Here is a 25,230-nt window from a genome sequence, read left to right on the forward strand (position 1 = left end):
GGGGAAAAAAAGGCCCGCAAGAAGAAAAAAAAAGGCGCTTGACATGACAGCGCCTCTTTAGTATAGAAATATGACTCTGATTAGACTATTATGGGATGGAAGAGGCGGCCCGGGGCTCAGCTGTCCCATATCTCGGCTTCAAAAGATGCTCTTACGTTAAATCTGGGTGCGTCGCTTAGTGGGAAAAAAATGGCTATTTTATGCATTAACTGCCATTGACGATGATAGCTGTCCAATGTGTTGTTATTGGGGATAAAAATAATTATGAAATATATATTATAAGAAATATTTTAAGTGATATTATTTATTTTTATTATTGCAGATTTCTTTAAATGATTACTTTTTTTCAGGGCAAAATAATAATAATAATAATATTAAGGAAAAAAATGTTTATTTTTAGGAACATTATTTCTATTGTTGCAGATTTATTTTTTTTAAATGATTACTTTTTTTCCAGGACAAAAAAATAATAACATTAAGGAAAAAAAAATATTTTTAGTAATATTCAAACTATTTTTTAAGTACTGATTTATTTAAAAAAAAAAAATTTAAAAAATAATTTAATAAAATAATAAATAAAATAATAAAAAGAAAAGAGAAATATTTTGAGTAACATTGACATATTAATATTATTATCTTATTATTACTCATTTATTTCTTTAAAATTATTACCTTTTTTGCAGGACAAAAATAAGAATAAAATGTTTCTTTTTTTGTAATTTTTTTATCATTATTGCTGACTTATTTTTTCGAAATTATTTAAAACATTATTTTTAAAACAAAAATAATTGGCTTTTATGATTAAATTATTTTAATGTATTATTTTTATGGGTTATTATTTAAAAAATGGCATTTCCATGATTATTAAAGTGGCTTTCAAACTCGGGGTTGAAATAAATTGGACGTTTTTTTGGCGGAAAAAAAGTCTCATTGGCATTCGGTTGTTAGCGTTGCCGACGGCGATGGCGCTCCAAAAATGTCCGCCTTGCGCTTTTGGAAAGAGAAAAATACGTCGGCTTTTCACTTTAGGTGAAAATTTTCAAAAAGTCAAGCAAAGCTCAGCTTAAGCGCTGATAAAACACTTTTTTTTTCTCCCGGCGGGATAAATAATGGAGGCGGTGGGTGGCGCGCTTAGCGTTAGCCTCTTTGCATATTTTAGCGTCGTTAAAGAAGGGGACGCGCCCGATAAAATGTATTTAAGACGGTCATCGGTTCGGGTCATCTTCTTGCGTTAGGGGGCGGAGCTTGTTCAAGACAAAAAGACGATGATAATTTGAATCTATAAAAAAATGGATGGTTCATTAAAAAAATTTAAAAATTCAGCTTATTATTGTCCACACAGATAATATAATATTTTATTCTTTTCAAAACTAAACTTGACCAAAAAAATTAATTAAATTCAAAAAAATTGAAGGAATGAAATAATTTCCATGGTAAAATGTAAACAAACAAAAAATCCAAAGTATTTTAAATAAATGTTAGCAATGTTAGCTATTTCCATGCAAGAAATTAAATTACATTTTTTCAAATAAAACTTTAAAAGTCACATTTTATTAAAAGAAGGAATTTTCTCCAGCATCACCATAAAGTTTTTTTAACGGATTTATTTCGAGCGGAAACGTCAATCAACGTTTTGTGTGGCGCGCAGCATGCGCGTCCATTCACGGCGGCCATTTGTCAAGGCCTGCCCCGCTAATTAGCCGCTAGCATGCCGTGCCCGTCCTCGCTTTGAAAGGTACACAAATGGCGTCCATGAGCGTGAATGCATTAAGTCGTTTTAAGACCAGGTGGCCAGGTGGAGGCATTATTATTTTTATTATAGATGTTTTTTATCTGAATTCATTTAGGCCGGTGACAAACTAGCGCTAGCAAGCTACACATTAGCAGGAAGTTTTGTTTTTTACTCTTATGAACAAATGGCCTATCATAGAGTTTGTTTCATATATAAGGCACACCGGATTGTAAAACGTGCTAGCAATAGTAGTGGTGAGGGGTGGTGTTGGTAGAAGTAGTAGTAGTAGTAGTAGCAGAAGCAGTAGTAGTGGTGTTGGTGGTGGTGAGTGGGAGTAGTAGTAGTCGTAGTAGTACTACTACTAATAGTAGTAGTGGTAGTAGTAGTGGTGACTGGGAGTAGGAGGAGTAGGAGTGAGTGTGGTAGTAGTAGTAGTAGTAGTGATTGGTGGTAGTAGTAGTGGTGGGTTGTGGTAGTAGTAGTGGTGGGTGGTGGTAGTAGTAGTGGTAGTTGTTGTAGTAGTGGTAGTAGGAGGAGTAGGAGTCGTAGGAGTAGTAGGGGTGAGTGACGGTAGTAGTAGCGATAGTAGCAGTACTAGAAGTAAGTAGTAGGGGTGAGCGGTAGTAGTAGCAGTAGTAGTACTAGAAGTAAGTAGTAGGGGTGAGCGGTAGTAGTAGCAGTAGTAGTACTAGAAGTAAGTAGTAGGGGTGGGTGGTAGTAGTAGCAGTAGTAGTAGTGCCGAGTGGTGGTGGTAGTAGCAGTAGAAGAATATGAGTTGAATTTAGTTGCGCCTTATAGTACGGAAAATACGCTACACTCAGTTGTGACTTTGATGACCTGGACTTGCAGTGCTACTCTATTTTCAAGTTTTTTATCATACCAAGATCATTTATTTATTTATTTATTTTACAAAAAACACGACCAATGACAAGCCCCGCCTCTAAACGGCAGCTTCAAGTGTGATAATTGTCTGGTCATCAGCATTGTGGTTGAGCCAGATGAAATCTGGAAAGGTCAAAATGGTTTGGTTTGCTTTGGTTTGGCTTTCTATCTAAATGGATGTGATTCTCAAAGCCACACTCAAGGACACGTCGCACTCTCACGCTTATCTTCAATCCACTGCGTCGCCAACTCGCTGGCGTCCGTAGACATTAACCGGTCGCGTGACCCCAACGCCGGAATGTTCAAAAAGAGCAAAAAATGACGTACTCGATGGCTTTTTTTTCATTGAATTTGTCTGATGGGAGCACTCAGCCAAAGTAAGCTTCCCAATTAAAGCGCCGTCAATCACCTTAAATGACGTTTAGAGACAAAGCAAAGGTCAGACAAACCGGCGGATCAATTAGCAGTTAGCGCGCTAACATTTGTCATTTGGCCATAAAAAGGGGAATATGTTTTTTTTAAAAGAGCAAACGGAGATAAGATTTGATAGCTTTAGCGTGTTAGCTAGTGCGTATGCTAATGTTCTAGGGCTGAAAGCGTCTTATTTAAATCCGACATGGGACGTCTTTTGAGGGGATTTTTTTTCTGGTGAGATACCAAAATATGTATTTTTTTAGGGGGTGCTCATTTGACTTCAATAGAAATTATTTAATAAAACGTTTTATTTCAGGTTAAAATGGTTCTTTTATTTATAATGAGTCAATTTGGTCAAAGTTAGTTTGGTAAAATTTAATTAAACAAATAATGCAAATATTATATTTTTAATAATAATAAATAAATATTATAGTATATTTATTATAAAGGAAATCTAATTCAAAATGGCGGCCAAAGAAATTAAGTGAATAATGCCAAAATAATATTTTTAACAACAACAAAATACGCTATTCATTAATAAATTCCTCCTTTGAATATATTGTTCTGATTAAAAAAATACTTTTTTGGTGTGATTATTGAATTAATTTTTCATTTACAATTCTTAATATGTTTCAAATCAAATTGGACATCTTACAAAGTTAATGGCAGCCAAAAAATACTTTAAAACATATGAATATTCCTTACTTTGTTTAAAAAACACTAAAAAATGAATAAATACATATAAAATACAATTATTATTACTTTTTAAATGAATTTCCTCCATAATAACCAACTAATTTTCTCTCAAATCTCCCCCAATTACAAACCACCCCATTTCTAGATGTGTACGCTAACGCTAACTAGCTAGCTAGTTGTCTCATATGGTCGGAGCGGGTAAGCACGACAGTGGTCCAAACAATTATTCTCAGGCTTGTAAAAACCCGAAACCCCGCCCCCTGCCCCGTCCCTTACCAGGTTTCCCACTCTTTCATCTTAATTATAAAAGCTCTCATTAGAGCAAGGGTACACTCGGCACTGAATCCATCACAGTCGTCCATTTTGGAGCACTTGGTGTGCCTTTTTTCACCTTTTTTTTCCCTCCCAAATCGCCTTCGCCTAATTACGCTCGTCGGCTCGACTAATGGGACGAAAAGTTTCTGGGCGACCTTGTACGTGTGGTGACCCCGGTGGCCGAACGGGGAATAACACCTGAGGCTAATTAGAGCAGCTAATAAAAGAATGGAATGAATGTCTATTGTTTACAAGTGTAGGGGTGAACGTTTTACACCATTTTTTAAATAGTAACAATTGTATTTTTTCTTACATTTTATTGTTATTAATGATGGTACACAAAGCATGGGTTTACATTAAAATTCAATATGACCCTATGACCTTTGACCTAAAAGTGGCCAAACCTTTTTCCTATTCAGGAAAAATTGCATTATAACATCAATTAGCACAATTATTTTGATAATTATTTTGAAAAAGCTATGTGACCTTTGACCCCAATACTTCTAAATTGAACAAAACCTCCTATTACATAATTATACACATCTTACACGCTTGATAACCCTTTTTTTCATTCTTGGCCTATCTGGACTCCAAACCAAAACAGTGACCTTTGACCTCATTAGCCCAAATTGTACTGACCTCCTTGATTTCCAATGACAAACAAACCCTCCAAGTTTAAAAAATAATTGCTCCATTTTCTCTCTCGACTTGACTTAACGCCAAATTCCTTTCTTGCCTGGTGACCTTTGACCTCACCCCAACCAAAACTTAATCACCCCTTCAATTTCATAACGCAAAAATACCCCACGACTGCAATAAAAAAATCATGACTCAAGTTAACAAACAATTTGAACAAACCTGGGTGACCTCTGACCTCACAACTCCCACCAAAACAACAGGAAATTACCCAAAATCAACAGGAAGTGAGCTACAAGTACCCTAAAATGACCAGAAAGTGACATAATATAAACTCATAGATGTCCAATTCACTTCAAACGGCTGCCATTGACAACCAAAGACGTCCAATCCCATTTTGAGTGGGCGGAGCCAAAGAACAAACATTCAAAAAGTCACATTTTAAGAAAAAAAACATACAAACAAAACGGAATACACACTAAGCTAGCAACTACTAGCCAAAATAGCAATTTAGCAAGTTGCTACTATCTTAAATTAAACTCAACACAACCCAAACAAGCTTCTTATCTTAGCTTATCTTAGCATTAAGTGATTGACCAACTCATCAGTGCCTCTCATTTATTTCCTTAACTTTATTTTGCCCGCCCAATGAAGTACCCGCGCTACGCTAGGAGAAAAAAAATGAGCTAGCGTCTGGCGGTTTTGTAGCGAAAGCCGCGACAAAATGAGGCGTCTAACCCAAAGTGACGTTTACAAATTACCTGTTAATTCCTAGCAAGGGGGAGAGGGGGGTCCAGTAGAGGAGGGGGGGGGGGGTTCAGTGAGGAATGATGGGACTGAGTTACTCTGACGGGAGGCTAACTGGCTAATGGAAGTGGCTAAATAAGTAACGCTTTAAAAAAAATTAAAAAGCTAGGTTTTCTGGGGTCTTTCATAGTCAGCGACGCCCACTGGAGAGTTTGTCGACCCCCCCAAACCCCAAAAAATTAAATAAATAAAAAAATTCATATTCAGGGGTGCTGGAGCCTAGCCACGCCAATTGCAGGGCATAATGAGTCATACGTAAACATAGAAAAATAGTTATATCTAAAAATAACCATATATAAAACATTGTCATAATAAAATGAAATTTATATATATATATACATTTTTTTAAGCCATGGTGGGGAAAAAACTATAATATATATGTTTTTAGATTAGATTAGATTACATTAGTACTTGGGAAATGTACTTTGTCGCAGTAGCAAAAGGTTGAAAACACAGACTGAGACAAATACATTGTAGACTTAAAAAATATAGATAATAAATAAATATATGTAACATTTATACCCCCCCCCTCCCCCATTCAAATGGAGTGGACGCCTATGTCTGTCAATGGCAGTAAATGACTTGAATGGGAAAAAAAAGTGAAACGCTTGTATTTTTTGTTTTTTTGCTCATTAGCCGCCGCAGCTAACAAATGGCGTTTGCCTAATTCTGGTGCGAGTGGGGGGGCCGGGGTGGGTTACCATCTGGTGGTCCCCCCCCTGCATGCCACTGTCCCACAATGCCCAGTCAGCAAAAAGAAAAAGGAAAGAATGGCAAAAAGTTACTGCAAAAAGAAATAAATAAATAAAAAAGGCAGTGGAATTTACTGTCCTTTGTTGTCTGTTAAGGTAAAAAAAACGAACATTTGAATGAATAATAGTAAATAATTGATCATAATAAATATGGTCGGTGGTAAGTGGTGAGATTTTTAGTCTTGCAGTTTTGGGGTCGTCGGTTCGAATCCAGGTTGGTCTATTTGTGTGGAGTTTGCATGTTCTGTCTACATGAGCCTGTGTAGGTTTTCTTTGGGTACTCCGATTTCCTCCCACATTCTGAAAAGATGCATGCTAGGCTAACTAGCTAGTACTTTAAGTTGCTCCTAGCTACGAGTATGATTGGTTGTTTGTCTCCTGTTCCCTACGATTGGCTGGTCACCAATTCAGGGCGTCCAGTCGGCTGGGATAGGCTCCAGCACCCCCGCAAACCTAGTGAGAATGAAGTGGGAATTTTGAAAAACTGAAGTTGACCTAGTTTTGCGAGGCTAAAACTAAATTATTATTATTAAAAGGGGTTGAAATCCGCCGGGTTCTCACTCGTGCGACCAATCGATTTCAGTCAGGATTTACTACGCTAATTCAGGAACTAAAAGTTGACTATTTTACGCTTGTTTTATTTTTTATCTCAAATTATGCTAACACACGGCCTCAGGTGAGGTAACACAAAGATAGCATCAGCCGATAGCATCGACGAAGTCGCTAACATCAAAGCTACGTGAGATAAACCTCCGCCATTTTACATTTCCGCACTTTACGGGTAAATCGGTGAATCTGATAAGAAGGTTAGCGTTAGCTTAACTTGTTTCGTCACATTTTTTTTGTAGTACAAGTTTACAACAACTTGTTAAATGTTATTAGATTTCTAGAAAAAACTTTAAAAATGATGCGGTGGGCCAGATTTGGCCCCCGGGCCGCCACTTTGACACCTGTGGCCTTATAGGAATATATATAAAAAATGAATTTAAAAAAAAAAAAGTGCATTTAAGGGATTAAAATCCTGACAATAGGGTCGGGTGATATCTGGGTTTAGATTAAGAGGAACATCTGTAAATTATTCCGTTAATTCTTTGCTCGCTGGCGCCCGTTAAGCACGGTGGCGAGACCTTGTTATCGCGCATTTAGGAAATGAGGCAAATAGAAAGGCAGGCAGGCATTAAGAGCACAATCGATAGCGCTTTTTCATTTGTCCTTAATGCCCGACTCCATTTCGCCGAGGAGTCCAACTCGGCGTTGGGGGACGTCTCAGCGGCGGCCATTTTCTCGCGTTCCGCCGATAGTCGGCGCGCAAATGAGTATGGATTTAACATCAGTGGATGACACGCTTGCCTTTTTTCTCTTCTAAATGAGATATTAGAGTCGATATTTCAAGCGGTCACATGATACGAGCCGGTGGGTAAAGTGACGCCGTGCCTTTAAAAAGGGGGTGTGGTCTCGTCGGCAACTGATTAGGCCACAAAATGTGTGTCATTGTTTTTGTTTGACGGTAAAAATGGTTAGGTTACCTCTACTTATGAATACACCTTAATAGGAAAGTTCAGTTTACAAAAGAAATGGTCTGTATTTGTTATTTTATTTTGAAATTGTCCCAGTAATAGTGTGGCCTAATTTACTTCTATGTAGAGGCTCCCACAACAACAACAAGTATTTTTTGATTGGTATTTTTTATCATGGAGTTGTTTATTTCTAATTATTGAGGAGGATGAATAAGTGGGAAGTGAATTTGCCATAATTGAAGGACGAATATACGCCAAAATTGGTAGTTAGTAGCAGAAAATCAACTGAAAGTGACCCAAAAATGCAGCAAAATTTGTAGTAGAATTAGCAGAATTAGCAGAATTATTTTTTTTAATTAAATATTGAAATGATCAATCCGGACGGAGGAGAAAATCAGTTAAAAAGAAAAAAAAAATAGCTAACAATATTTTGAAAAAAATACATGACTCCGCCTCCTGCCAAAAGTAGATGACCCTACCAAAAAAATTATAGGGGTAACCCTACAAAAAAGAATATAGTGACCCAACAAAAAATTATATAGGGGTGACGCTACAAAAAAATTATAGGGGTGACCCCACAAAAAAACAATTATAGGGGTTACCCTACAAAAATATATAGGGATGACCCTACAAAAAAAATTATAGGGTTGACCCTACAAAAAAAATTATAGGGTTGACCCTACTTTGCATTTTTTCATTTATGGCGGCTATATTTGCTCTACATTAACCGCAATAATCGAGGGATTACTGTACTTCACTACCACATTCCATACATAATAAAAGTGTCAAAATGAAGACATCAAGAATGGACAGATTTTACGGGCGTTTGTCCCTCTCCGTTTTGCATAAGCGAGCAGGCGATTTGTCAAGGAAGCCCTCATTTGCCGGACGCCGCGTATTTTTCATCCGGACGGAGCGAATCGGACGCCAGGTGTTTGGCGGCGGCCGAATCTTCGGGTGTAACGGCGCCGCCGACGGGACATGACGGGCGCTGGGCACATGAAGGATGAGGCGGGCCAGAAGATGAGCGTTCAAGCCCCGCCCCTCTTTGGAGAATTCCCCCCAGTGGCGACCAAAGCTCGACTGGGGCAAACTTTTTTAGCAAAATGGGCGCCGATTGGTTAATTAGCCGAGCCGGCGGCATATTGTAGATCCAGCTGTTAACGCGGGAAAATGGGCGAGATGAATTCCCGCCAGTCTTGGGGATTATGGCGGACGGCGCGGAGCTGTAACGACCACATTAAGCCGCAGCCGGCCAGTGAAAATTAGCATGGAGAGCGGAACTAGGAGTTGATTACGGGAGCTTGTTTGGCCGCAATAAAGACGCAAGCGCCGACGTTCTTTTAATCAAAGTTGGACCGTGGCGGCAAAACGCTGACGCCGCACGAGGGGGAAAGGAAGGTGTTGGAAGAGCCCTGGATGTTTTAGGGTGTCATCTTGAAAAAATATTGTGGGCGATATGTCTGAGGTGCTCAAGTCCAAATAAAATGGCGGATTCATGCTTGACTGGGAATATGACTCTTGTAAATCTTGTTAATACAACCAATGACAGTAGTATGGCAGTTTTTATTATTTATCTACTTATTTAATTATCTATTTACTCATTTAATTATTTATTTACATATTTACTTATTTATTTACTTATTTAATTATTTAAAATTTATTTACTTATTTAATTATTTATTTACTTATTTAATTATTTCATATTTCTTTAATGATTTCATATTTCTTTAATGATTTAATATTTCTTTAATGATTTCATATTTCTTTAATTATTTAATATTTCTTTGTGTGATCATTGAAATTTTATTTGTTTCATGATTTAATGTTTATTTAATTATGTAGTATTTCTTTATTTGTTTATCTATGTAGTGTTTATTTATTTGTGTAGTATTTATTTATTTATGTAATGTGATTATTTTATTATTTAATAAGTACATCTGTATTTAGTTTATTATTTAATATGTATATATTTATTTATTTTATTATTTAATATGTACATATGTATTTAGTTTATTATTTAATATGCATATATTTATTTATGTAATATATACTTATTTTATTATGTATGTGTATATTTAATTTTATTAATTGTGTATATTTATTTAATTGTGTAATATGTATTTATTTCATTATGAAATATTTATTTATTTATTTAATATTTATATATTTTGATTCCCAATTTTCCCCTCCATATTCATAGTTTTAATACGGAGTACAAATGTTTTACTTTGAAGGGAAAATCTTTTAAAAAATCATCACACTTGGTATTTATGAATCAAAATAACATAATTCGGGTCAATATCATAACGAATTAATTCATCCAGTAATGGTTGTTTTCTTACTGCAAAACAGAAAATAACCAACAAATAGTAAATGTTACTTTCCTAGTAAAACTTGTGCGCGTATAAGCCATACCCTTGATTCTATGTTTTATTTGTTACCAATATTTACATATATATATGCGAGAAAATCCACCTTTTATCCCTTTCCAGCTATAAACGGTAGCTTAATGGCGCGCACTTTAGCTAGCATCCGCTACCGCCGTCCGAGGCTAATGCGCGTAAACAAAGAGAGCGAGCAACAAACGAAGGGTATCGAATCACAGGAAGCGGTTCAGGCGCCCGACGGACATTTGCATACTTCCCATTAAGTATAAGTATTTAATATTGCGGATATTAAGGAACAAGAGGCCTGTGGCTAATTAGAATTTGCACCTTTCCAAATGGGCAGTGATAGCGCCGCAAATGATGAAATATAACCGGCGCTCGCCTGAACGCTCGCGGGCCAACGGAGGGGCGACCGCTGGCCGGGCGGCGCCCACGTCTAGCCGCGCCTTCAAAGCCTGCCGCTCGCGCTTCATTAGCTCGGCCCGGCGTCCTTTCAAAGAAGACCGAGACGACGACAAACGTGGTTTGTGGTTGTTGTTGTTGTTTTGGGGCCGCTGATTGGATTAGAAAAAAAAAAAACGGACGTGCACATTTATCAAACGTTAAAATGGGAAAGTGAATTCCGACACGCTTGTCGGGGAGACGCTAACAAAAGGAGCTAAAGTGCTTAGCGGGGAATTGGCGGGAAATTGGGGCTAAATTCGCCTGAATTTAATGGGATATTTTAAAATGCATTGAGGCAATGTGCTTAAAAAAATAAATAAAAAAGTGAAAAGATTTTAAAATACACCTATAAATATAAAAATATAATAAAATGTTAAGAAAACCTGGTTTATTCATTTTTAAAGTCATTTAGATATGTATAATTATTATTTTCCATATAATATATCATCAAATGTTTGATTATATTATTCATTATATTTATGTTATACTGTCAAATTTTGTATAATACATTTTTTAATCACTGAAATCATTAATTCCAATAACAAAATGTTAAAAAGTGCCTTAAATGGAATAAATCAAAGAAAAAAATACAACTAATAAATAAATACGACTAAAAAATACTACTAATAAATAAAGAGAATAGAATACAATGTGTCTCTACTTACAAACTCCCCTACTTAAGAATGCCTCTACTTACGAAACAATTGACTTCGATATGCAAATGACCGTTCCAACATACAAAAAACAAGATCCAAGTGACAAAATCCCCCCTAAACATGAACACATTTCCCATATCCGTTATTCTCTTTGGAAATAATATGCGTCGGCAAACTTTGCCGAGATGGAGACAAACAATTTGTAATGGAGTCCCCGTCCCAAAGTCTTTTTAATTATCCGACTCAATCAGCTAAAGACGGCGAGGACGGATCGATGTCCGCCGCTCCATTACGCCCCCCCCCCCCCCCCCCGGCCTCAACGTGACGGATTACGGCCGGCGGCTAATCTAATGGAGCGACTCCATCCTGAATTCAGACTGCTCGCTAGCTTCCTCCTTAACTCGCCGTCACTTATCTGCCGCCAGATCAGAGGTGGGGGGGACGGCCAATGAAAACCCCCGAAACCTGACAACTAGTAAAAAGTATTTTTACAAAGTAAGAGGGGTTGCAATACATCGCTATATCATTACTGGTTCTTCCTAACTTTTCAAAATAGATCAAAATGGGGTCAAAAACTATTTTGGACGAGCCTGCAAGACTTAAATCGGGGCTATTTTACCCTGGAAAATGGCTTAAAGACAGAAATATTAGCATTCGGGGTTAAAGTCCAATTGGAGATAGATATTTATATACATATATAAGCGTATACAGGAATACCTTGTTATTTTTCTTGTTAGTCAGTGTAGAATGGCGGAGCTTTTTCGATACTATTTTTTGTTGGCAAGTGGTGGTGCATTATCCTATTAGCCTTTAGCGTTAGCATAACAATTTCTGAGCCTAGGAAGGTCACATTTGGGGGTGGGGTTTAATTTGAGCGCAACAAAGCGGAGGGAGGTGGCTTCCAGGAAGACGTACGCTAAAGCGATGGCGGCGGCGGCGAGCGACCTCGGGCGCCGGGCCGCGCATCGATCCGCTGTCGTCCTAACGACCGGCGACACGCCAGTCGAACAGAAACGAGCAATTTATGGCGGAGAGGAAATAACAATAATAATAAGTCTACACGTGGAAAGAATGGAGAGGCCACTTTGACGTTAGCGCTTTGTTTAAATGAAGCTTTTTCAATTTGTCACTTAACCCCCCCCCCCCCCCCCCCCCAAAAAAAAAGCAATACACACTCTGTAAGTATATCTAACCATTTTTTTTGTTATTTCCCGTCTGAACTTCAAACCTGAAATCTATTTCGAGATATAGATACATTGCTAGATATGGATCTAGATATATTGATAGATATAGATATACGTTGCTAAATATATTGCTAGATATAGATATATTGCTAAATATAGATATAGATATATTGCTAAATATAGATATATTGCTAGATATAGATATATTGCTAAATATACAAAAAGATATATTGCTAAATATAGATATAGATATATTGCTAGATATAGATATATTGCTAAATATAGAAAAATATATATTGCTAAATATAGATATAGATATATTGCTAGATATAGATATATTGCTAAATATAGATATATTGCTAGATATAGATATATTGCTAAATATAGATATATTGCTAGATATAAATATATTGCTAAATATAGAAAAAGATATATTGCTAAATATAGATATATTGCTAGATATAGATATATTGTCAGATATAGATATATTGCTAGATATAGATATATTGCTAGATATAGATATATTGCTAAATATAGAAAAAGATATATTGCTAAATATAGATATATTACTTGATATAGATATATTGCTAGATATAGATATATTGCTAGGTATCGGTATATTATTAGGTATAGGTACAGATATAAAATATTTTCTACGAACTGCATCGCTCTTTCAAAATATTATTATAATTTTTTTTTACAATTTTTATAATTAAAATTTTAGAAAATTGTTTTGACGTGTTGCAAACTTGACCAAATATCACAATTTATCTACCCAAATTCACTTAAACGGGCCATGGCGGCGTCCAATCACCTTTGACCGTCCATCCGCCCCTCCCCGTCAAACTAAATTGGACGCCAAGCGCCGTGAATGGCGGCCAGAAAGTGATCCAACGTGGCTCACTCAACAAAGCGAGTTTGATACCCCTTGTCCTATTAGCGTAGCATTAAATAATACAGTGAAATAAATAGCCTCCATTAGCGCTGCCGTGGCATTGTGCTAGCTCACGCGCGCAGTTTATTATGCTAATAGAAGTGGGAAATTAAGTAAAAGACATCTGATGCCAGAGGATTTAATTAACGGGCTGGGCAGGGTGGGGGATGGGGGGAGTTACGGTGGGGAAGAAAAATAAATAAAAAATGTTAGCGTATAATTCATTTGTGAGTAAGTAATTCTCATTTGCACTTTGCGCCGTTGATTGCCTGCGACCTCTTCTTCTTCTTCTTCTCCGTTAGATGTGAACACCTCGTTACGGCGATGGGCTAATTAGCGCTGATATGCGGGTGAGTCACAGCGGCTCCACTGGCTTTGGCTGTCAGGGATCACAATGGCCCGCTAACGTCCAAGCCAATGAGTCGACAGAGAGTCGGCAGTGAACGAAATACGGTTTGTTGCGATGCTAGTAGTTAGGAAAATGAGTTTTGCGCTACCAGCTAGCTAGGAGCGGAATAAACTGGGTAACGTAAACATGTCAATGCGCCTATTCGACCTGCTGCCCTCTGGCAGGCGCTACAGGAGCATAACAGCCAAGACAAACAGAGTGGAGGACAGAGAGGCCAAGCTAAATCACAAATACTTCCAGAACCTCCACTTCTGCATCTAACAGGATCTTATCTTGCAATAAGATGCCAAACCAACCACTTTAGTCACTTTTTCTACCTGACCACTTATCTATGTGGACTACTACTCAGGTCATAAATAAGTGGACTACTACCAGAGTATTATGTGGACTACTACTCGGGTAATATGTGGACTAAGTACTACACGTGTATTATGTAGACTACTACCAATGTATTATGTGGACTACTACTTGTGTACTATGTAGACTACTACTTGTGTACTATGTGGACTACTACTTGTGTATTATGTGGACTACTACCAAGGTATTATGTTGACTACTTCTTGTGTATTATGTGGACTACTATTTGTGTATTATGTGGATTACTCCTTGTGTATTATATGGACTACTAGTTGGGCATTAAGTGGACTACTATTTGTGTGCTATGTAGACTACTACCAGAGTATTATGTGGACTACGTACTACTTGTGTACTATCTGGACTACTAGTTGTGTATTATGTGGATTACTGCTTGTGTATTATGTGGACTACTAGTTGGGTATTATGGAGACTACTACTTGTGTACTATGTGGACTACTACTTGTTTACTACGTGAACTACAACTTGTGTACTATGTGGACTATGTGAACTATTACTTGTGTCTTATGTGGACTACTACCAGAGTATTATGTGGAATACTACCAGAGTATTATGTGGACTACTTCCAAGGTATTATGTTGACTACATCTTGTGTATTATGTGGACTATTATTTGTGTATTATGTGGATTACTGCTTGTGTATCATATGGACTACTAGTTGGGTATTATAAGGACTACTTGTGTACTATGTGGACTACTACCAGAGTATTATGTGGATTACGTCTTGTGTATTATGTGGACTACTAGTTTGACCATTCATTATTGTATAATCATTTATTGATGATTTATCATCATTATTTATTAATTATTTATCAGTTTGTTATTTGTAGACTTCCCTACTGGTGTTGATGACCACTTATTTATTTATTGCTTATTATTTGCTTATTGTTTGTTGTTATTTGTGCACTTTATGGTGAAGCTTGAAATCTCATTCTACTTGTGAAAAATGACAATAAAAGCATTTCATTCAAAATGGAGGAATGTGCAAATGTGAGGTATAAAAAAGCCGGCCAAAAACAAACAAACCGCATCCCTTCAAAATACACACATGACCGTGTTTTTCGTGGGACATCAAAACGCGTTTCTCCCTCTCGAGCGACCCATCGTCGGTGGTTACGGAGGCGCTGGCTTGCGTTTGATTTGAGCGACCAAGCGCGAGATTAACTTCAGATGATTGAAAAGTATCCCAAATGGTCATTAATGGCGGTTCATTTCAGGGCGGGGGACACGTTACCATTCGAGGAAAAGGATCACAAAAAAAAAAAGGAACTTACCGTGGGTGACTGTCCTCCAGCGGCGACATTTGGACTTTGCAATACATTAAAAGCCCACATGGGGGTGCTTTGATAAATTGGAAAGATTGGCATCCATTTTCTTTTCTGTGGAAAATAAAACAAAAAAAGTTTAACCATATTTTCTGGCATATTACAGATTATTTATGTATTATTATTATTATTGTTATTTACAGATTATTTATATGATTTATTGATATTTACATATTCATATATAATTTATTGATCACATATTTATTTTATTTATTTATTATTTACATATTTATATTATTTATTTATGATTTACATATTTATATTATTTATTTATTTATTTATGATTTACATATTTATATTATTTATTTATTTATTATTTACATATTTATACATTATTTCTTGTTATTTAACGAGTATTTTTATATTTATTTACAAATTATTTATATATTATTTATTTTTATTTACATATCATGTATATATTATTAATTGTTACTTACAGATTAGTTAATTGTTAACTGTTGCAAACCTTTAAATCTCATTATACAATAAAACAAATATTGAATTCAACTAGATGTCTAGCATAGTCAGTGGCTAACAGTTAGCTAAACAACTGCATCATGTTTCTCTCCAAATTTTCAAAATGGCCGTTCCAAAAGGGTTAAAACGCAGTTAAACAAAAAGACGCAAAATAACAAGATGGAAATTCCGACATGATCAATTCTGGCAAACTTAAAAATGAAATGAAATAAAAACTTTCCGCCCCAAAACGCCCACCTTCCCCTCCAACTGGGGCGGTAACGACTAGTTTTTAAGAGCAGCGCCTATTTCCATATTTCCATGAGGAGCGGAGGATTAAAAGCTTATTTTCCCGGCTAACGCTAACGAGGCGCACACCCACGGTCCTGCGTGATAAGTAGCGTTAATTAGCCAAAGATAAAAGTAAACAGAATATGAAAAAGACGCCAATGGATGGCAGGGGCTATTAACAATTTACCTTCTTAATTAAGGCGCGCTTGAGCGGCGAGGCGCAGCGTGCTAGCGCTAGCGCACGCCAACAACCAAGAGCGCCGTAATTCACGGCCGTCGCCAACGCCGCCAACGCGGCTAATTAGTCTGCTATTGGTAGAAACTAGTACATTACCAAAGCGTGATTAAGCGCAAATAAAGCTGCCTCTCGGGACGCATCTTCCTTTGACCTTGAATAAGTGGACTACTACTTGGGTATTATACTTGGATATTATGTGGACTACTACTTGGGCATTATGAGGACTACTACTTGGGTACTATGAGGACTACTACTTGGGTACTATGAGGACTACAACTTGGGTACTATGTGGACCACAACTTGAGTACTATGTGGACTACAACTCGAGTACTATGTGGACTACAACTCGAGTACTATGTGGACTACAACTCGAGTACTATGTGGACTACAACTTGGGTATTATGTGGACTACTACCAGAATATTATGTGGACTACTAGTTGGGTATTATAAGGACTACAACTTGGGTATTACGTGTACTACTACTACTTGGGTATTAGGTGGACTACTACCAGAGTATTATGTTGACTACTTCTTGTGTATTAAGTGGACTACTAGTTGGGTACTATAAGCACTACTACTTGGGTATTATGTTGACTACAACTTGGGTACTATGTGGACAACTAGTTGGGTTGTATGTAGACTACTAGTTGGGTACTATGTGGACTACTAGTTGGGTACTATGTGGACTACTAGTTGGGTACTATGTGGACTACTAGTTGGGTACTATGTGGACTACTAGTTGGGTACTATGTGGACTACTAGTTGGGTACTATGTGGACTACTAGTTGGGTACTATGTGGACTACGACTTGGGTATGATGTGGAATACTACTTGGATATTATGTGGACTACTAGTTGGGTATTGTGTGGACTACTACTTGTGTACTATGTGGATTACTACCAGTATTATGTAGACTACATACTACACATGTATTAAGTGGAGTACTATTATTGTATTATTATTTATTGATTATTTATCAGGCTGGTACTAAAACGTGATTAAGCGTAAATATTGCAGCCTTTCTTGGGACGCACTTTCCATCGCACTTCCACCAGAGGGCGCTAAGGAGATTATTTTTTTCTTAGCCTGAAGGGGATGGCTGGCTTCTATTCTTGAAAACGACGGCGTCCGGCACCGCGAGTAGCAGCTGCGCGGCGTTAACGAGGCGGGGCCGAGCGCCCCCGCGCGCCCCACCCACCCCGGGCTACGTAAACAATGACTTAATGAGAATGGCTGCCATTACTGTAATTAACACGGAGCACGTCAAAGCGCTGTCAAGAGTTTGGGGAAGGTCTGGATGGCATGTGATGATGACCACAGGCCCCGCCCACCACCACCACCACCACCACCACCACCACCACCACCACGCCGCCACTACATTGGTCGCCGCCACCATTTGGGACAAAAATAGAATTAATGAACGCAGAAAAGCCAGAGCTATGAAACCAGCCGGCCTCTAATATTCCCACTCATTTGTCCTGAATCCAAATAAGTGGACTAATTCTTGAAGAAAATGATGAATAAATGATATTTTTTTTAGCTATTGTAGACATGAGACATCAAAAAACTCGTATTCAACCTTTTTTCAAAGTTTGGATGACTATATATATTATATATGATATAATATTTCGTTTATTTTTTAATAAATTGATTAAAAAAACTGGATTAAAAACCCAGAAAATTCCATATTTTTTTAGATTTGAAACAATGTTGATTTTATCTTTTTGAATATATTTTTAGATTTTACAAAATGTTTTTTGAACTAAAAACAGAAAAAAATGATTAAAAAATGACATTTATTGATTTAAAATGGGGAAAATCAGGAAATTTAATATACATCTATACTCTAAATTTGAATTTGATCCTAAAACAGTAAATCGGCAATCATGTTTAACTTTCCCGGGCCGCACAAAATGATTCGTCGGGCCGGCTTTGGCCCCCGGGCCGCTACTTTGACACCCGTGAGTTAAGAGATCCTAAACCCACCGTGATGAAACCTTCCAAAAAGCTAGCAAATCCATTTTATTTTTTAGGGAATAAAGAACGAAATGAAAAAAAAAATAGATTCATTCACGTTCTTATCGGGCGGTGGCGAGAAAAAAAGAAAGTAAGATAGCGAGCGAGTGAGCGAAGCGTCTTAACAAGAAAACAGCGGCGATAAAAGCTTTAATTTCCTATCGGCGTCCGAGATCACAACGTCAATCTGTGTGTGTGTTCTTTATTCCGGCCCCGAAAAACCTTTCAACGGCGGCGGCGGCGCCCGTTCCTGGAAAATGAAAGGCGGCAGATTAAAATATCATTAAGTGCCCCCCTAATTGAAATAAACTCAAATTCAATTCTCGGCGGGGAGGGGCGGGGCCTGAGGGGTGGGGGGCGTCGGCCTGTCTGTTCCTCCTGACTCTGGTTTGGGCCAGTTTAAAATAATGTTATCACAATAATGTCCTATGTCCGATTATTATTATTATTATTATGTTAAAAAAAAAAAATTACCACAATGTTTAAAAAAATATATAGTTTTACCACAATGTTTAAAAAAATATATGTTATTACCACAATAGTGTAGAAAATAATGTTTCCACTATAATGTTTAAAAAAATAATTTTACCACAATAATGTTTTAAAAAAAAATGTTATTACCACAATTTAATGTGTAAAATAATGTTTAAAAAAATAATGTTACCACAATAATATTTTAAAAAATAATTTTATGACAATAATGTAAAGAAAATAACGTTAAAAAAAATAATGTTAGCACAATAATGTTTAAAAAATAATTTTACCACAATAATGTTTTTAAAAAATATGTTATTGCCACAATAATATTTAAAAAAATTATTTTACCACAATAATGTAAAAAAATGTTAAAAAATATAATGTTACCACAATATTGTTTAAAAAAATAATGTTACCACAATAATGTTTAAAAAAACATGTTATAACCACAACAACGTTCAAAAATGTTATTACGAAAATAATGTTTCAAAAAATAATGTTACCGCAATAATGGTTAAAAAAAATGTTATTACGGCAATAATGTTTAAAAAAATAATGATACTGTTTTGACCTATCTGTTCCTTCTTATTCTGGTTTGTGCCGGTTTGAAGCGCTTAAAATGTAGTTTGCACGCCACTTTGATTGCGGCAGATGGAGAAGAAAAAAAAACCCTAATAATATTTAATAATCAAAAGCCTCGCAAACAACAGCCGCCGAGTGAAGTAATCTGCAAAAGTGCGCCGAGTCATTTGCATAATTGACGCATGTGCGAAGCCCCCCCCACCTTGGCTCCGTCGCCCCCTGCCGATGAGTGATGAAGACAATAAAAGATGTTGCTAAAATTGGGAACAATAACAGCAAAAATTTCATCAGGACCCGCTCTGATTAATCTACTCTTGCAAATCAGTGCCGCGGGGGGTGCGCGCGCCAAATGTGGGGCGGGGTTGCCAGATCTGCCGGGGGGGGGGGGGGGGGGGGGGGTGATTAACCCCCGCCTGCTTCAGGGATGCCTTCCCCCAATTAGACCAGACCCGACATTGGAAAGGAATTGGATCGCGAGTTGGAACTTTGTTGCTAAACGCAGAAAAGAATAAGCGACGGCTAATATATTTGGCCGGGATGATGATGTCATCAGAAGGGGACGGAAAGCTTTTGGTTCAGTCTATGGGATGGAGTTCGAGCATGTATTATAGTTGTAACTCTACTTACAAATGAAATTTCTGGTTATGAATCCCTTCTGAATGGCAATGCATTTCCTGAATCTTTTATTTTGAAATTTTTGTGGTGATAAAGTTACCACAATAATGGTAAAAAAACAAGGTTTAAAAAAATAATGTTACCAAAATAATGTTAAGGAAAATAATGTTGGCACAATAATGTTAAAAAAAATGTTTAAAAATATAAGGTTACTACAATTATGTTAAAAAAATAATGTTACCACAATAATGTTAAAAAATATTGTTACCACAATGTTAAAAAAATAATGTTACCACAATAATGTTAAAAAATATATATGTTATTACCACATTGATGTTTTAAAAAAATATGCTATTACCACAATAATGTTTAAAAAAAAATAATAATGTTATGAACTGTTTAGGGTTAAAAGTTCTAGAACCAATTGATTTCATAAGTTGAGGTACGACTGTATAAGGGGTGCTGGAGCGACCAATCAGGATGTAAATCCTTGCAAGGATAAAGCGATTCAGAAAATGAATGAATGATCCAATATTTTAGTGATTAACAGTTAAAATATACATTAAACCCAACCCTGGAAATTTCCCTAGCACTCCGACACCCCCAATATCCACTTCACATAAGTTGACACTCCTCCTACTCGTCGACATATGCTCCAGCACCCCCGCGAGCCTCGTCAGAATGAACGGTTCAGAAAACAAATGACCAAAATCATTTAAAAAATATATATTTTTGACGTTCATTAGCGTCAACGGCGTTCCAAGAGTTAGCACGTAGCTAATGATTATTATTGTTATTATGATTTGCTATCTGTAATCACTGGCTATGACGGCGTCAAATTAAACTTGTTAATGTAAGACAATGAGGGCGCCTCATTCATATTCGGCTTTTCTAATTAACAATTTATCTGGGCGCATCCAGCGCTATCTGGCCCATCGCCCCGATAACTTTCATCATCAGCGCCGCCGCCGCCGTCGTCGCCGCCACGGCAACCAAAATAATCAAGATGATAAAGAAGCCAGTGCGCGCCGTGCTCGTGCTAATTTGGCTGTGATTTACGAGTCAAGTGTTAACTTTGCAAACGTCGACCTCATTCAGCTCCATCTTGACATCAATATGCGTCGATAGTGTGGTGGATGACGACGCCATTAAACCACTTACCGCATTTTTCCGGCCACATTTATGTCTTACGGGTGGCCTAAATGGATATTTTATTAACATAAAGGTATGGTCTAAAACACCGTGGGCAAACTACGGCCCGCGGGCCACATACGGGCCCGTTAGGCATTTTAATCCGGCCCCCGATGTTGTACAAATTATTATTTTTTTCTCCCCAAGATGGCGGCGTCACGCGGAAGCCAGTGTCAGTAGCTGTGTCCACTCTAATTTGTTTTTTCGGTGTTTTACAGGCCTTCTATCTTTTTTTAAATGACATTCTAATATTTCTTAATACATTCCTTTAATTTGTACTTGATACTTTTTACTTTAATGATGACTGATGAGTATGTTAAGTCATTTTTTTCTCTTTATGTTTCATATGTACTGTTAACGGATGCACTTTTTTATATGTATCCTATCTTGTGCTGACCCGCCCATCTGTCAAATTTTTAAAGTCAATGTGGCCCCCCAGGCCCAAAAGTTTGCCCAAAAAAGCCTAGCAGAAACTTGAGTATTAGTCTGAGTCCCAGTCAAACTAAGAAAGTGCGACTTATAGTCCGGAGAATACGGTAATCAACAACTATTTTTATATTAGTTTATCATTTAGAAGATAAGTGCTTAAATTGTGTAAACTGCACATTTCTTTAGAGATTGGAAAATGTAGAAAATACATTTTAAACAACAACAAAAGATACACAACTTATGGGCGGAGCCTAAACTTAATAACAGACTCAAGTGTATGTAAAATAAAGGCATATGGAATACTCACATGTCATTGGTTGAAGCAGTTCCAGCATAGAGAAATGTATTTTCCTTTAAATAAATAAAAAGAATAAATTAGTAAATGTTGTCAGGACATTTTTTATACAATACATAGAAGAAATATAAATTTCCCAATTTCAGTTATCCTTTTAAAAAATGTCTTGTGAAGAACCACAATGACAACCCATAATATTCCTCATCCAATTTGTGTTTTTTTGTTGCATTTTTCCTGCTAAAATGTTAATCATAAAGTAGTAGAATCGAAATAATAATCGTTTATTCTGCTTTGACGTCAACTAGAAATTGCTGAAAACAGATTGTGAGCACCCTCCGGTGGCGTACGTAAGTACTACAGTTGAGTAAATGGGCTACTATAGATTGAATTGTTGTTAGATGCTAATCTGATCAATTGCGGCGTTAAATTACAACTATATATTTTTTTAATGTCAAAAATAACTAAACTATTTGTTCATTTCTTTTTTCTTTAAACATCATTCATCCCGGGGGTGCCGGAGCCTATCCCAGCTAACATTGAGCGAAAAGGCGGACTACACGAAACTTGTCTTTAGTATTAAAATCATTTTTAATGACAAAAAAAGTGAAAATATGACCTGGTTCTTGTATTGGGTGACTAGTTTTATGTCATTATCTTCATTTTAATAATGAATTTTCCTCCAAATGTCCAATCAACAATATGTTTGGATTACAATGGCGCTTAACACATATTTCCCAGATTCATAACAGAGAATTAAAATGTCAATTTCTGCTGCGGGTTTGCTTCCGTTATTTGATCCGTGGTCAGATTTGCGCAACCATCTGTTGTTACACCTGTCAGCTTGTCCCGTTTAAGTCCAATTTAATCAAAAATGAAATGAATAGTGAGTGGGTGGTGGAAGCATTCGTGTCATCTGGCTTGCTCGTAATACAATCAAAAAGATGGAAAGGCCAAACAATGATCAACGATAGCATCTTTAAAAAGACAGGTTTCAGGATTTTTACTAGAAAAAACTATGTAAAAAATTGCTTTAGAACTAAGTACAGTGGTACCTCGAGATAAGAGCTTAATGTGTTCCGGGACTGAGCTTGTATGTCGATTTACTCAAGTTTCCCATAGAAATGAACTAAAAAAATAATTAATTGGTTCTAACACTGGAAAAAAAACACCAAAAACAGCATATTGGATTGGGAAAACATTTCCATTTGTTCTAATTTGCCATGTTTTAACAAAGTAACACATAACTAGTGGTTTGATAGTACTAAAATGTGTTTAATAGTACTAAAATTAGACGGATTTCGAGGAGGGGAGATTTTTGGCATGGCAAGGCGCTCGTAACATAACAAATAAATGTAAATAAACTTGGATTATGATGTAGACACTTAAAAATAAGTTTAATCTAACCTTACACTAAACTTAATTCAAATTTTGATACCTTTCTTCTGGTTCTATTGGCCCCGCCTCCACCCTGACTATCAAAATACAGCCTATCAAGGGTTGTTTACTTTTGTCTTCCCTTCAAAATATTCCCAAAATAATGCACACAAATGTCCTCACAAAAGGATAAAACAAAATTAGTTACCTTTATATTGTAATCATACCTCAAGATAAATATTTGCTCAAAATTGTACTCTAATCTCAAATTGCTCGTATGTAGGGGTATGTCGAGGTAGCACTGTAATGTACTACTTACAAAAAAATCAGACTTTTTTTTAAGTAGAAGTACCACTGAGAATCAATATATGGTCAAAAAAAGCCATTTTCTGCACACAATTTACAAATGACGTAAAATGGCGACATTTGTTGACTGCCGCTGAGTCACCGATCGATTCATTGATTAATCGACAGCTCGTGTTTGAGGGAAATGTAGGGCGGGAAAATAAATGAAAGAGGCAGACGCCAAACCAGGACAAATTAATGATGCGGTCGGCAAGCTGTCCAGTCGCCGGCCATATGGACAGCGTGGGAGTCAATGCGGGTATTAGAATTCTTTTTGGTGTGGGAGGGGCTTATTGGAGGGATGGTGGGAGCTTCTCACGCGCCTGTTGTCATCAAAGCCGGATCAACGTGTTGAAGAATTTGAGATAAGGGAATTATTTTGGTGTTTTTTTTTCCTGTTAGTCAGTGCGAATGGCGGAGCTTGTTCGCTAATACGAGAGGAGTATATACTACTTCTCGTTTGTGCGTTATACTATTGTGAGGACATTTGTGTGCATCATTTTGGGAATATTTTGAAGGGAAGACAAAAGTAAACAACCCTTGATAGGCTGCATCTGAAAGACAGGGTGGAGGCGGGGCCAATAGAACCAGAAGAAAGGTATCAAAATTTAAAACAAAATTAGAATTAAGTTTAGTGTAAGGTTAGATTACATTTATTTCCTGAGTGTGTCTACATCATAATCCAAGTTTATTTAAATTTATTTTTTATGTTACAAGCGCGTTGCCGTGCCAAAAATCTCACCTCGAAATCTGTCAAATTTTAGTACTATTAAACACATTTTAGTACTATTAAACCACTAGTTATCTGTTACTTTGTTAATAGATGGCAAATTAGAACAAATAAACTCTTTTTCCAATCCAATATCCTGTTTTGGGTGTTTTTTCAGTGTGTTGGAACCAATTAATTATTTTTTTATAGTTCATTTCTATGGGAAACATGAGTAAATCGACATACGAGCTCAGTCCCGGAACGTATTAAGAACGTATCTGGAGGTAGAACTGTACCTGGGAAATGTATGGAAACCTCTATGGTGGTCCACGGCATGCAAGGGGTTAAACGGTAATGTCAGATTATTGGCAAAATCGGGCTGATTTGCGTAAACGACGGGATTACGGCGGTGGCAGACGACTAATCGGCCAGCGTGCGTCTGGGAATGGCGCACGTATAATCTCCATGGAAAAAAAATCTCGCGTGACAACACACCAAAATGATGATTGACAGATATTGATTAGAAATACAAGTTAGCTAGCAAAAAAAATGCTTTTAGAAACTAGCACAATGCTAAGAAACGCAGTTTCGAAAACCATTTTGGGGATTATTATGAAATAAACAACACTATAAAATTGTATTTGTTTCTAGAGTGCAAATTAGGATTAATGGACTAATTGATAACTTGGATTATGAAATTAATTATTCAAATGAAACTATTATATAGTTGATTAATAGTTTAG

The 25,230-nt window shown here is 36.8% G+C and overlaps 1 long non-coding RNA gene across 1 annotated transcript in view; it reads right to left on the bottom strand.

The window, feature by feature from the left end:
- LOC144196873 (uncharacterized) overlaps positions 1 to 15,516 on the bottom strand; it is a 41,859-nt gene extending 26,343 nt beyond the window's left edge. The window contains exon 1 of the long non-coding RNA XR_013326391.1: positions 15,418 to 15,516. This is a non-coding gene — a long non-coding RNA (uncharacterized LOC144196873). The remainder of the gene's footprint in view (positions 1 to 15,417) is intronic.
- Between the last annotated feature and the right edge of the window lie 9,714 nt (positions 15,517 to 25,230).

Source organism: Stigmatopora nigra, chromosome 5, assembly GCF_051989575.1.
Source record: "Stigmatopora nigra isolate UIUO_SnigA chromosome 5, RoL_Snig_1.1, whole genome shotgun sequence".
NCBI lineage: Eukaryota > Metazoa > Chordata > Actinopteri > Syngnathiformes > Syngnathidae > Stigmatopora > Stigmatopora nigra.